Source organism: Arachis ipaensis, chromosome B8 (assembly GCF_059453495.1).
Source record: "Arachis ipaensis isolate K30076 ecotype BB chromosome B8, ASM5945349v1, whole genome shotgun sequence".
Taxonomy (NCBI): Eukaryota; Viridiplantae; Streptophyta; class Magnoliopsida; order Fabales; family Fabaceae; genus Arachis; species Arachis ipaensis.
Genome location: NC_142443.1, coordinates 139,933,915 through 139,946,324, shown reverse-complemented (window position 1 = coordinate 139,946,324; position 12,410 = coordinate 139,933,915). Strand labels below are relative to the sequence as shown.

General features: G+C 29.7%; 1 long non-coding RNA gene across 1 annotated transcript; it reads right to left on the bottom strand.

The window, feature by feature from the left end:
• Positions 1 to 8,557: 8,557 nt before the first annotated feature.
• Positions 8,558 to 11,330, bottom strand: LOC107614512 (uncharacterized). The gene is made up of 3 exons (XR_001614478.3): positions 10,640 to 11,330; positions 10,388 to 10,552; positions 8,558 to 8,757 (listed from the first exon to the last, which is right to left on the bottom strand). It is a non-coding gene; the product is annotated as an uncharacterized LOC107614512 (long non-coding RNA).
• Between the last annotated feature and the right edge of the window lie 1,080 nt (positions 11,331 to 12,410).

Below are 12,410 nucleotides of genomic sequence, written 5' to 3'. Positions count from 1 at the left end.
TGACTTTGAAGCCAGGAGTCACTATAATGCTACTGCGAAATATAGACCGGACTTCAGGTTTATGCAATGGGATCAGGTTAATAGTTAACAAACTTGGCAGCAACGTAATTGGATCGATGGTAGTGACCGGTAGAAATATTGGTGACAAAGTGTACATTCCAAGAATGAACTTGATCCCTTCAAATTCAGGATTACCATTTAAGTTCCAACGGAGATAATTTTCATTAACAGTGTGTTTTGCAATGACCATCAACAAGTGTCAAGGTCAATCATTATCGCATGTAGGGCTTTACTTGCTAAAATCAGTGTTCACCCATTGACAACTTTACGTTGCTTTGTCAAGAGTTAAGAGTCGCAGTGGCCTCAAGGTTCTAATTCTGGACGAAGACGGCAATCCAAAATCATCAACAACAAATGTCGTGTTTAAAGAAGTTTTTAATAACATTTAGGTAAGAAAAATAGTATTTTTATTTAATATGTTATGATTTACACTTTTGTACAAATATTTACTGTAGATATAACTAATTTATCTATAAATCTTCTTTCAGATTTGAAATAAAATGTGTAATAGGGAGCACAACATCATATGCCAATTGCTTTTCTAATGAGGTTAGTAAAATGCTAGGTTGTCGATAAATTTGTATTAGCCTTTTGGTATAAAGTTTAGTGTAAAATTGACATGCTACTATTACAGTTATATAAATTATTATTTTTTCAGGTATCTTTCCTCATGGTTCAAGAATATTATAGACTTCAAAATGTTCCATTTGTATTTTACTTTGAATAAAGATAAAATGGCATATTCAGTACGTTTATTATATAATGATGATGATGATAGTGTCATATGTAACACCCTACCACACAGAGTCTTATGTTTAAATCATAAAACTGAGGTAGCGAGGTATTACAACCTCTAAAAGTAAAATCATATATATATATATATATATATATATGGGTGAAAAGAGGTTTTATCTAGGAGCCTTTTTAAGAAAAGTTCAAACAAAACCGTTAAGCAAAAAAGCGCATCACTTGCGTAAGCAATAAACATAAACCAAATAAGATAAGAGTAAAGCGACATAGGAAAGGAATTCCAAGAGATAGATAACAAAGCTTTTGACTCGGCTCGCGAAGTTAAAACCGGCCAGAGCATATAAACATAAACATATGTATATACCCAAAATACCCAAAAGATAGATTACATAACCTATTTCTCCAACTCAACCTCTAAGAGGGATAAAACATGAAATACAATGTAGTGGAGATATAAAAGTATCTATATATACAACTTAACGGAAACATAACCCAAAACACAAGGATCCTTCGCTGACTGAAGCTCCCAGAATGCCTCAGCGAGATGCATCTCGACTTGCATCTGAAAACCACAAAATATATATAGGGTGAGAACCAAAGGTTCTCAATATGGTAACAATGTCCACATAACTAACATATAAGGTCCCGGAAAAGGCGAAGGCGATCCTAAAACTTCCGACAAAAGATTACAAACTTAAAACTATTCTTTACAACCATAAATAATCAATAAACAAGGTGGGGAAGTTAAGGGTTCAAAATTCTAACTCAACCTAACTTAGTCCTTTAGCTTCTCACCTTCCTCTGTTCCTCCAGAACTCCATGGCACAGACAAACAAAATACAGACAAAGCAAATACAAGTAGAATACAATTACAGCAGGTAGCAAATTTATCAAATAGGCATAATAATCACATAGGGACGCTCAATTAATGCACAACCATACAGAACAAACATATGCATATGATGTATGTTTATCCTACTAGCCGTGAGCTCACGTGTCGGTTGCTTTGCTAGAACCCGACACAACCGAGCTAACCCAGATATCGCCTCTCTGATATACCTCCACACTCTTGGGATATAGTTTCCGTCATACTCTCGGGATATAGTGTCTGCCTCACTCATGGGATATAGTGCTCGTCGCATTACCCGGGATAAAGTGTTCCCACACTCTTGGGATATAACACCCACCACGCTCTCGGGATATAGTGCCTGTCACACTTATGGGATATAGTGCCCGACACACTTTTCAGGGTAAGGTGCTCCCACACTCTTGGGATATAGCTTCCACCATGCTTTCGGGATATAGTGCATGTCACATTCATGGGATATAGTACCCAACACACCTTACAATAGAGAGAAAACTCAAACATATTCATCATCAACAATCTCAATCAGACCTCAATTATCATATTCATTCATAATAATTCATATTCATTCATTATGGACATAAACATCACATATATATTATATCTCTGCACTTCTCATACCTAATTAATCATATTTCAAGCTTACTTCACTCCCACGTTACCACCCCTTTCTAGCTTCACCTCATCACTCAACGTACAACTAAGGTTTAGAGACTAAAAGAGTAAAATAGAGATTTAGAATTTTAAAATTATGTTTTCATTCACAAAACTCATTTTTGCTGAAAACAGGATCCCGTGTACGCATGCATGTTTAGACGTACGTGAGACCCCTGAACAGTGATGAATTCTCGCATCGCGTACCACTCGCTCGCGTACGCAAGCGTGTAAAATCTACCCCTCGCGTACGTATACACCTGCTCGCATATGCGAGATACCAAACCCGAAGGGAATGGCCACGTCGCATGTGAGTTCGCGTACACGAATTCTGCAGGGTAGGCAAAAATGATAAGTGTTGCAGAATCTCTATTTTATACACTAAACTTCCGACGAGCATAACTTTTTCGTTTTAAAGCATTTTTTATCCGTTCTTCAAACGGTGTAAACTTCACGGACCCAATTTTTATATAAAAAAGTTTGAGAAAAATCAAGGTTCCAGAAGCCAAGTTATGGCTCGCTGAAGTCTAGTCAAAAATCAACTTTAAACCAAAAATTCACAAGGATTCCTAAACCTCAATTTTTACAACATTCCAATTCCAACCCTCTTTAAACTTACCGTTTCTTACCACAATTGCTCCAAACCAACCTCAATTCTACCACCACACCCATCAACATACCAATTTATCACCTTCGTCAAGATTTCAATCCAATAATTCAAGCATCAAACAACATTTCAATATACATCATCATCATTTACCAACCTCATATGCAAAGTTAAACACATCATTCATGATAGCATTAATCACAACCTCAAAATTACTAACCAACAAACATATTAACCAATTTTAATCATCACATCATCAATAATTCAATTCTTATCTTACGGTTAACTAACCTAAGTTTTCACGGCATATTATATTTTAATTACGAGAAATCGAAACTATACCTTGGTCAATTCCTCCCAAAGCCAGAACACCTCACAATTTAGTGTTTTCCAAGCTTCCAAGACCCCAAAACCCCACCAAACAATCCTCTAGACACCAAAGCTCAATCCAAGCTCCACATTCTCAATCTTGACTCCATTCAATAACCAATTTCAATCTTACATCGTAATTATTATTATAATCAATATAGAGTTTACTAATTTAACATTACACAAGAGTTTTTAGGGTGCTTACCTGACCTACAGCTCAAGTGAGCTAGAACGGACAATACCCGCAAGCTAAATGGAACTTAAATACCGAAATTACGCAAAATTTAACATAGTTACACATTAAATTTCAAAATTTAGGAAGAAGAGAACTAAAATCAAAAAGTGGTATTCCATACCTAATCAAAGACTGGGCTTTGTAGAGCTCGTTGCACTGGTTGCGTGGCCATAAACGGTGCGACGATCAGAGTTCCAGATTGAAAGTTATGGTGAATTGAAAATGGAGCAAGGGTTTGCTAATGGTGTTCTTCCCCTTTCTCAAGTTTCCAGCATGAAACATATTAAGGGAAAGGAAGAAGAGCTGTTGCCCTTTAAGTAAGGGTGAAATAGGATTGGACCTTAGGCCCGGTTCATTTAATTCGGTCCGTTCGGTTTAATTTTGGGTCAAATTTTTTAAAATTAGTATCAAATTTTTTATTTTAATTAGTTTTACCTCATTAAACTATAAATTTGTATTTTCTAATTTTTAATATAATAATTAATTTATTGACTAATTATTTACTAATTTTACGGGTTTTACATTATACTAAACTCGAAAAATTTATGATTATAAAATATTATTTTCGATTTACCATGTCAAATTAAAATGTAAGCCCGTGCATCGCAGGAGTTTAACACCAGTAGTAATACAAATGGTGAGCTCTTATGCTAATATGGCGCTCATACATTGAGTTTAGGAATTTATTTGCTTAAGTGTCGTCACTAAAAATTTTTAGAATTATATTAATAAATTATAAATTATTATTTGGTAAAAAATTATTACTTTTTAGATTTTAAATTATTTGCTTAGGTGGTGTCACTAAAAGTTTTTTAAATTTTATTTATAAATTATAAATTATTATTTGCTTTGGTTGTTACTTTTTAAATTTAAGTTATTTGCTTAAGTTGTTATTTTTAAATTTTAAATTATTTCGCTTAAGTAGTTATTTTTAAATTTTAAGTTATTTGCTTAGGTTGTTCTTTTTTAAATTTTAAATTATTTACAGATTACTCTTTTAAATAATAAATTATTATTATTTTCTTAAGTTGTTACATTTTAATTTTAAGTTGTTTGCTCATAAATTAAAATTTTCAAAAAATTTAATCTAAATTTATTTTAATTCAAATTTATTCCTAAGTTAATAAGTTTACATAATTATTATAATTTATAACCAAGTGCGATTAGTTTTTCACGTAATAATGATAATAGTTAATAATTATTCAATTAATTTTCGTGTAACAATAATAATTTTGTATTATTATTATTTGCTTAATAATAATTTTTGAAAATATTGATTTACATTTTGGAATGTAATTTGGACATTAGGATCTATATATGAGGAGAAAAGTATTGAAAAACTAAGGTATTTCACTATATATATATATATATTTATTATATTCTCTTATTATTTTTATTTATCTTTATCTTTATAGTATTACAAATAGGAAGCTCTTATTCTGATGTGGCGCTCATACATTGAATTTAGGAATTTATTTGCTTAAGTATCGTCACTTAAAATTTTTAAAATTTTATTTATAAATTACAATTTATTATTTACTTAGGTTGTTACCTTTTGAATTTTTAAATAGCTTTTGTTAAGTTGTTGAGTATTTAGTTTTTAGTATTGTTGAATTAATTATTTGTTTAGGTATTGTCACTAAAAATTTTTAAATTTTATTTATAAATTATAACTTATTAGTTGCTTAAGTTATTACTTTTTAAATTTTTAATACACTTTTTTATGTTGTTCGGTATTTAGTTTTTAATATTGTTAAACTAATTATTTACTTAGGAGTCCTCATTAAAAATTTTTAAAAATTATAAATTATTATTTTAGGTTGTTCACTAGAATTTTTTAAAATTCATTTATAAATTATAAATGTACTGATGTGTGGAGACTACCAAAATTGTCAAGTATCCCACAATATAAATTTAATTTTGTGAGTTTTGACACTCTCAATACTCTTGAATTCTATTACACCTATTTAGTTGGTAAGTTTGTTTAAAAAGATATTCAATAATAAATTTATTTAATTTATTGATAATTTCGGTGGTATTTTTTTTTAACAAATTCATTGACAACAAATATTTTAAATTTTAATCTATTTTAAATGTTATTGGATATCTTGCTGGAGTTGAAAGTAAGAGCACTCTTAAAAAGATGGCAAATTTACTATGTTAATGTTGTTGAATTGAAAGCCGATGATAGATAATCATTTTTAATATAAAAACTTACACATAATATATGAATAAAACGAAATTTAAGAATTTCAATATTAATTTCAATGTAAGTTTATTTATTTGAATTTGTTTCAAGATTTTATTCTATATATTCGAATTTATTTGTTGTAGTATTTTGTATTTAAATTGTTATTTTAACTTTATTTTGTTATAAATATTTTATAATATTAAACTTTTTTGTGTTTGAAGAATTTTAATTTGTTACAAAAATTTGTTTTTGGTGAATAAATATTTTTTTATTTAAAATATTATTATTAGTATGTTAATTTAAAAATATAAAAAATAAGCATACTTTAAAAAAATATACTTTATGCTGTTTGATCTTTATAAAATTAAAATAATTAATTAATTAATTAATAATTTTTAAATTGTAACTATTTCTTAATAAAAAATAATTTATAAATTGTGTGTAAAATTTTATGAATTTGTAAATTTTTAAATTTTAAAATATATATATATATATATAGTTTGGTACAATTTTTTTTTGTTATTTTTTAAGTTGTAATTATTTTTTTAATATAAATACTTACACATATTAGATGAGTAAAATAAAATTTAAAAATTTTAATATTGACTTCAATGTAAATTTATTTATTTAAATTTATTTCAAGATTTTATTTTATAATTTGAATTTATGTGTTTTAGTATTTTCTATTTAAATTGTTATTTATTTAAAACTTAACAAAAGCAAATTTGAAGATGGCCTCCAGTGGGGAGATTAACTTTTTATTTGTTTGGAAAGTAAAATATCATATTTGAAGACGATGACAATTTTGAGAAAATCATGAATTAAGAGAAAAGGAAAGATACGATGTTCTTCGTATGGATAGAGGCCAACAAAAAATTTGAAGCAGATCAAACTTTAATGTATTCTGAATTTTCAAATCAATTTGTTTATGATAGAGAAGAAAGGAAATGACATCCACGCAAGAGACAAGAGAGAGTATTCTATCGGGAGGTTAAATTATATTCTATCGGGTACAAGTGATATATACTATATGAAAATTTTGTTAATTGTTCAAAAAGATTGCAGAACATGAGTCTATTGAGACAGTTAATGGGATTACATATCCTAACTTTCAAGATGCTTTCTATTTTATGGGACTACTGTGTAGCTATAGAAGATTCAATGCAACTATTAATGAGGTCTGCTCATCAATTTTAAAAACTGTCATATTATTAATATCTAATAGTGTTAGCAAATCAAATCGTATTTGGAGTGTAACTTGGACATTATTGACTAACGGAATAGTATATATAAGGAGAAAAATATTTAAAAAAAGTTTTTAATAATATTTAGATAAGAAATAGTATTTTCATCTTAGTAACATGTTATGATTTGCATTTTTATACAAATATTTGTCGTCGTAGATATAACTAATTTATTAACTATACTTTCAGATTTGAAATAAAATGTGTAATACGGAGCATAACATTATATATCAATTATTTTTCTAATAAGATTAGTAAAATACTAAGTTGTCAATAAATTTTCATTAGCTTTATGATATAAAGCTTTAATGTAAAATTGACATGCTATTGTTATAATTATATATGTTCTTAATTCTTTTAGTTTTTTTTTATGATTCAAGAATATTATAGACTTCAAATTGTTTCATTTGTATTTTACTTTGAATAAAGATAAAATAACACATTCAATATATTTATATTATATAATAATGATGATAGTATTATAACTAAACAAATAAATAACTAAATAAATAAATAACTTAATTTTTCTTTTATCACACGGATGTTTCTCTAGTAAATAACTAAATAAATCTACAAACGTGTTAAATTGAAAATGAAGTGCGTTAACAAATAAAGAACACGCGTCTTTCAATTTTTTCCTTTTTGTTTCTTTTTTCTAATTTAGGGAAACTAAAAGAAACAAGCACCTTAAGAAAAGAAAAAATCAGTTTTCAAAATTTTAAATATCTAAAAGGAAAAGTCTAGGGGCCAGCAGTTTTATTGAATTTTGGCCAGCATGTAACCAGCAGAGGAAGGTGAGTCATTGGATGAAATCTCATACCAATCTCACACCATCAAATCATCATTGATGGCTAGTTGATGGCTAACAATCACAAAAATTGCTGGCCCCTAGCATTGCTCTATATAAAAAAAAAGAAAGAAAAAAAACTTAAAATGGAAGGATCCGTAGCTAAATTCTTAACTCCAGCAGCAATAAGCAGATAGAGCCTTCAAGTTCAATCACATGTTGAATAGTTTTAAAAATGTTCAAAATCAGTTATCATAATATATATATATATATATAAAAAATTTAACTTATTTTTAATAATTTTATATTTTAATATATATTTTATATTAATAATTATTTTAAATGACTACTTTTAATATATATTTAATATAATTGAATTATTTTATATTAAAACTTGTGGTACATTATTAGATACTAAATAATAATAAATATTTTAACACAAAATATCTGTCTGATTTAATTCAAATAACATGATATAATATATAATTTTATATAAATAAATTAAATTTAATTTTGATAAACTGACATTATAAACGATTTTACACAGTGTAATTACATTCATTCATTTGAATGATTATTCATGCGTGAAAGGTAAAAGATAGTTATTTCTATTGTTAGGTAACACCCTAACTTTTAGCACGTCATAATCGTACTAAAAATAAGGAGTTACTAACCTACTTTCTTTTATTATCTGTTTAATATTGAGCATTTACATCAATATCGCGTTTCAGTTTTTAAGAAAATTCAAGAAAAATGGCTTTTAGTAATTAAAATCATATATCAAAGATATTCAAATAATAATAATCACATAATTATTAACAGTAATAGATGTTATACAATTAAATTCAATATAAAACTCAAATACAATATTTATCCCTATGGATAAAATAAAAGCTAAAACAACAAGAGCGAGGGAACTCTATAAAAACAAAAGAAATCACAAGTAAATCTACTAATCGTCTGCAGCTTCTTACTGAATCTTTGAACCTGTGTCACTAAAAGATTGAAAGATTTTGGGGTGAGAACAAACCACTAGTTCTTAGTAGGAAATAGGAATGCCGTAAAAGTAAAAATAATGAAATAAAATGCAAATAATTAACTTTACTCAATAAAACTATATTTATTAAATCCCTGAAAATACTTAGTTTTACTTTAGATAACCAATTACTTTTCTCTAAATTTCTAAAGTCCAACAGATTTTAATCACAAAATCAGTCATATTAACCATCTCTCAGCCACAATCATTTCTAAACCACAACATTACACCTCAATGCATCTGTGAACCAACAGCACAAGTAAGAGATCCAAACCAACACACAAACAAGTCAAACAGCACAATCACAGAGAAATAATACAAGCAAACACAGCCAAATGCAAATGAGCAAACAAGAATGATGTATGTCAAGTCCTATCGCAGATAATGAGCTCGTTTGTCGGTTTCGACCCGCACCCAACGCAATCCGACTTGCAAGTCAGATAAGGCATTCCAGACTTTCCAGCGACATAACCTCTGCAAGTTTCTACTTCTTGCAGGCGCTGAGAGAAAGTATGCCGAACATGAACTCTGCAAGTACTTGCAGGCGCTGATTCTCCGGCTGAAGCATGTGCCCCTTTCTCCTGGAAGCCATTTCATACACAATCATTCACACATAAAGCCCACGACTTAACATTTTCCCATCAGCACCCTAACTAGTTACTTTCCGTCACCCTCTCGTGACCTTTTATTCATTTCATAATCACACGTGCCGTGTTCTTTTTCCTCTTTCCTTCTTTCTCTTAACAAACCGAACTCAAATCATAACTTGAAACAAAATCTATTGTAAAAAAAACTGAATGTAAAACTTTATACTTTCTTAATAAATCAAGCTGAAAACAAGACTTTCTATAATAAATTGAAATCAAATAATTTTCAACAATTAAAATGTTTTCTTTGAAACTAAACCACTTTCTATTTTAATAAAATTCAGACCTTTCAAATCTTGTATTATTGAGTCAAACCAATCATTATTAATAAATCAAGTCAATAATTTCTCAAAATAAGCTTATAAATCGGATTTTTAAATTGAAATCACTTTTCGTGTATTTTTACAAAAAATTGGACAGCATCTACCCTTAAAATTGGACTTCACCACCCATGTGGGCTCCCTCGGATTCATAACATCCCAAACCAAACTCAAGTCCAACTCCATTCAACAATTATCAATATGACAATTTCTTCAATAATTAACTCATTATATTTCAATTTAACAAGTAACACTAATTTAATCACCTTTCCCAGCCACAACTCAACCAATTCATCACAATCACACAAAATCAGGATTTCAACAACTCCATCAAAATCAAAAAACCAATATCAATCATAGCCTTAAACCAAAATTAATCTTATCAATTAATCACTCATAACAACAAAACCAATCACATTCTCAGCCATGACCAAACTCAATAAACTAATTATATCACCAAAACTTCATCTCAATACCAAACAAACCACAATTTTACAACCTCAAACCAAGCTTATTCCTATCAATTAGCCACCTAAAACATTTTTAAATTATTCGCAATTACTCGTTAAACTTTATTGGCATTCATAGATTAAAACAATTGATTTTAAAATAAATCTCCTACCTCGATTAACCCAACTCGGGAATCAAACACGACAAACCCACTTATTCCGAGTTCACAGCAACAGTAGCCTCAGCTCCCTCCGGGCAGCAACAACAGCGACAACCGCGCCCATTCCAATTACCTTTGTAGCGGTGACATCAATGGTTCCGGATACAGACGGCAGTACTAAATAGAAACATATATTATTGTATTCGGAACAAAAATATAGTAGAGAAATAAAATCGGGAAGCAGAGCACGAGTTAGAGTGTTACCGTTTCAAGAATGGAATTGGGAACGCAGGAGAAGCTGCTGTCGGGTAATATCAGTGGCGCTTCTCTTCAAGCTCTATGGTGATTGAACTGTGACGGTGAGCTCGACAACGACCAAGCGCGACAGAGCTGGCAGCGTCCTCTTCATTTGCGACGGCGACAGACCCTTGTAGCGGCAGCGACAGGATACGGATGAACGACGGCATCGCGGGCTCGGCTCCATGGACGGGACGGCGAGGACGACGCATGCAGAGGTAGCCCGCGAGGATGACGACAACGGTGACCCCATGGAACGGTGGCAACGGCGCAGTGGCGTTGCGGCGGCGACAACAGGGCACGGCTCCTCCCTCTCTCTTTTCTTCTTCCTCCATTAGCAGCTCTTTCTTCCCTCTCTTTCCCCATTTCTGTTTCCCTTCTTTCCTGCCTGCGACGGTGATGGCGACGGGCCCTGGCAGCAGCGGCGGTGGATTAGCGGCGACGAAGGCAAGGCACGAGGGCGACGCGGTGCGGTGGAGACGCGACGGCGGGCTGAACGCGGCTGGGTGTGGCGCAACTAGCAGCGCGTCTTCTTCCTCCTCTTCTCGCAGATCTCTTTCTGTGCTCTCTGTGTGATTGTTACGTTTAGGAAAGGAAAGGGGGTAAGGGGTTAGGGTTAGTGAATTGGGGAAAATAGAGTTTCTGAATTAATTTGGGGATTTTGGGATTCAGGTTAAATTAAAGATTTTATAAAGAAATAAGGATAAGTATGAATAAATATTTTGATAAAATTGGATGATAGAATAATTTTAAAATTAAATATATTTTATTAAAAAATATTTAAAAATATTATTTATTAATATATTAATAAATTTAATTAATTGTTTTTAGTTTAAATTATAAAATAAATATATTAATTATATAAATTAAAGACCATCTTCTTATTTTTTTAATGAGTCTATTTTTTTTATTTGTATTCAAATATTTATTTAAAAGATATTTAAATTGATAACTAATATAAGATCGGAATTTTTGGAAGATTCTTTCAATCAAACAAATATTTGTCAGCAAAGTTTTTTTTTTTAAATCCTAAGAATTCTTATTATCTTTATTTTTATTTTTATAATATATAAATGGGGAATTCATATGCTGACGTGGCACTCATACGTTGAGTTTAAGAATTTATTTGCTTAGGTGTCGTTACTAGAAATTTTTAAAATTATATTTATAAATTATAAATTATTATTTGCTTAGATTGTTATTTTCAAATTTCAAATTATTTGTTTGAGTTGTTTCACATAGGTTGTTATTTTTTAAATTTTAAATTATTTTACTTAAATTGTTGTTTTTTTAAATTTTAACACTATTTTTTAAAAATTTGTTGATTTTTTTATCACTATTTTTTAAAAATTTATTGGTAAGTTTTAAATTTAGAATTTTTAAAGATCATAGTTCTGAAATCTGTTTCCACCCAAGTAACAAAGACCACTTGCCACTTTACTTTATCTACAAATTTAATTCAAATTTAAATTAAAGTCAATTAAATTTAAAAAATATTAATTATGAGTTAGCTATAAAAATATAAGTTATGAGACATATATAACACCACAATTCAAAATACATTGATCGCTTTTTTTACATATATCCAAAATTTAAAATTACTCTACTTATTCCAATGGCTGGTATTCACAAAATTGCAGAGATTAATCTTACAATTGACAATTTGTGTGTACGTATACGAGCGATACGGTTATGGACATTGCCAAGTTACGAAAATTCTCAATTGCCATACTCAATT